This window comes from Carlito syrichta, unplaced genomic scaffold (genome assembly GCF_000164805.1).
Source record: "Carlito syrichta isolate Samal-C Ts95f unplaced genomic scaffold, Tarsius_syrichta-2.0.1 Scaffold303625, whole genome shotgun sequence".
NCBI lineage: Eukaryota > Metazoa > Chordata > Mammalia > Primates > Tarsiidae > Carlito > Carlito syrichta.
The window spans coordinates 111,518-114,375 of NW_007247721.1; positions in this window are offsets into that span (position 1 = coordinate 111,518).

The window sequence follows — 2,858 nt, forward strand, 5'->3', positions numbered from 1 at the left end:
GGGGGAGGGGGGCCCAGGCGGCGGCGCTGAGGCGCGGCGGCTGCGCCCCTGGGGTGGGAGTTGTGGCCCGGCCCGCACCCCCCGGGAAGAGGCTTCCTTCCTCTGGGCCTCGGTGTCCCGGACAGGGAGGGGGTGCCCGTTCTCTAGGAACTGCTTTTCCGGCCGCCAACGCGGCAGTCCCTAAGCAGAGAAGGCGCCGCCGCCGTCTCTGCAGTTTTCGCCTGAAGGGGGTTTATCTGCGGGTTTGTTCTGGGACCGGACCGCTGGGAGGCCGCGTCTGCCAGGCGAGGGAGGACCAGGGGCAGACCGGCTAGGGAGGTGTTTTCGAGGGTCGGAGGTCTTTGGCTCCTTAAGTCTCCAAGGCCCCCTAGCAGGGCACTCCCTTCCAGCCTGAAGCCTCGTCTCAGGCAGCCCGCGTCCAGGTCTTCCACCTTCCCCAGCGCCTCCCGGACCGGGACACTCTTGTTCCCGCCTGGGGCGCGGGAAATAGCCCTGGCCGGTGTCCCAGGAGCTGGGGGTGCACACCTGTGGAAAGGGGTGTGGGCTGGGCTGTACTCATCTTCTAACTCCCCCGGATCTGGAGATGAAGCCTTCCTCCTGAACTGACCCCCTCCCCAAACCTGACCAAGTAGCTGCCCCAGGAGGCAAACTGGGAGTAAAGCAGGGTTTGGTGGGTTTGGTGACAGCTGATCCACACTATGTTCCTCGCGTCCTCTGATCTGGGACCCCACGACTCATCTTTAGGATGTGAGACCCTCAGGTCTTGAGAATAGAACAGAGATGGTTCAAATTTCGGTGGCTTCTGTTAGGACTCAAATAAGAGATGAGGGGATGGAGTGGAGGCTGGCTGGGCCTCCTCTCAGGAAAAACTACCCTGAGGGCCGCCTGCCACGTAGAGCCCCTCACCACCTGACTGCCAGGGAGGGTAGCTGGTCTGGGCACTGACGTCACCCTTTCCTGAAGGAAGAGGTAGAAGCAAGGAGGAAGCAGGTGGGCCCCACTCTTGGGACACCTGAGGGAGGTGGAGGAGGGAGCTGGGAAGGGAGCCGGATGCTGCAGGACCCAGAGCAATTGAAAACCGGCCCCACTTGCTGTGGCTCCTAGACCGGCCTCTTCACCTTGCTGGACCTCCATTTCCCCTCTGAAAAAGGAGGTGGCTGGACTGGGTGATACCCATGCATCCATCTAGGAAGGGGTTCTCTGAGCCTGCTCATGCAGAGGAGCCCCGCTGAGCTGCCCTGATCTCTGGAAATGCTGGCTTGTCTCCATTTGCCAGGTGAGAGGTGGGTGGCCTCTGGGCCAACAAGGGTGGGCATGGCCCCACCAGCTCTCCTCTAACTAGGAGACCGTTCAGCTTGGGACACGATTGCTCTTACCCAGCCCCTCATTGCTCCTTCTGAAGAACCATGTTGACTGGCGGCACCACCCGCTCTGGGTGTCTGAAGCAACTGGAGGCCCGCTGAGGCCACCTTCTTTCAGTCCTGGTGGTGACCCCAAGGTTTGGAAAGTCACACAACATCTGGATGGGAGAGGCAGCAGGTTCTTAGGATTCGGGTCTTGCCAGACCAAGACACTCTTCATCCCCACTCTAGCTCCTATGGACAAGGGGTCTTGGCCATCGCCTAGTGCCCCCAGGTTCTGGGGCAGGTGCCAGGGGTCTAACACCAGGCGAGCCAGCAGCTGGAGCTGGAGCAACAGCATCACCTTGGGGAGGGGCAGGGCTGTGGCCACACAGAGTGCAAGTTAGTGTGGCCCTGAACATCAGCTGTGGGCCTCCTTGCTGGCAGTGGTGAATGCCACTGGGAGATGAGGCCCATGGCTCCCAGGGTAAAGGAGGCAGGCAGCCCTCCCCAGCTCCTGGAGACACTCCTTCCTTCCTGCCTGGAGGAACTGTCTTCTCCCCGGGACTCCGTGGGTACAGGATGTCCCACTGAGTTGTCACAGCCTCCCTGAAGGTGTCAGAGCCTCCTCAAGATGGGTCGGGAAAGTGAGGCCCAAAGGGGCAGTGGTTTGACCAGTAGTGGAAGGGCTGAAGAGAGAACTCAGCTAGAGCTTAGCTTTGGGATTGCTCACACCACAGTCTGGGCTTATACTCTCCTAATAAAGAAGAGAAGGCGCTGCCAACTTCCTCAATCATGTTAGAGCCTTTGAGGCTCAGGATGGAGCCAGGCCCAGACTTTTGGAGCACCCTGAGACCCCTGGCCCCAGCTTTGCCCAGTAACGGTTTCTTGACGCTCTGAGGCTGGGAAAGGGCCAAGCGGCATCCGTTCTTTCTCCTCGCTTCCGCTTCTTCCTCTAACTAGGGGACAAAACCCAGCCCACAGCGTCCCGGGGTGGCCAAGGAGGAGGCATCCGCCTATCACTTTAATTTGCAATTTAAGCAACTCCTGGGTGGAAAAACATTCTCCTTTGAGGGCAGCTAGGTCCCGGGAAAATGAGGCCGTGCGTGGTAAACTGAGGCAGGGTGGTGGTGAGGTGCAAGGACACGGCCACCGCTCCACGGGTTGCATCCCTGCACGCTGCACTCCTGCCGGGTGGGCAGACTCTAGCCCTGTCTGGAGGCTGCACACGGTCACCCCCTTCCCAGCTCAACGGCGTGGCTTGTGCCCCGCCCCTCCGACTTCGCCGGGGCTCCCCGGCCGCCACCCGGGCCTGGCCTCCCTGGCAGTTCTTTCTTGACCCTCTGCCCGGCCTGCCGCTGTGCCCTCCCGCACGTCGCGGCCCGCGGGCTCTCGCGCCCCGTGGCCACTCTCTGCGCATCTTGATGGAGTCCCCGGCACCCTCGCGGCTCTGTCTGGACTCTGATGCGGCCCATGCTGTCTCCCCCCGACCCCTCTCTCACCTCTTTCGGTGATCCC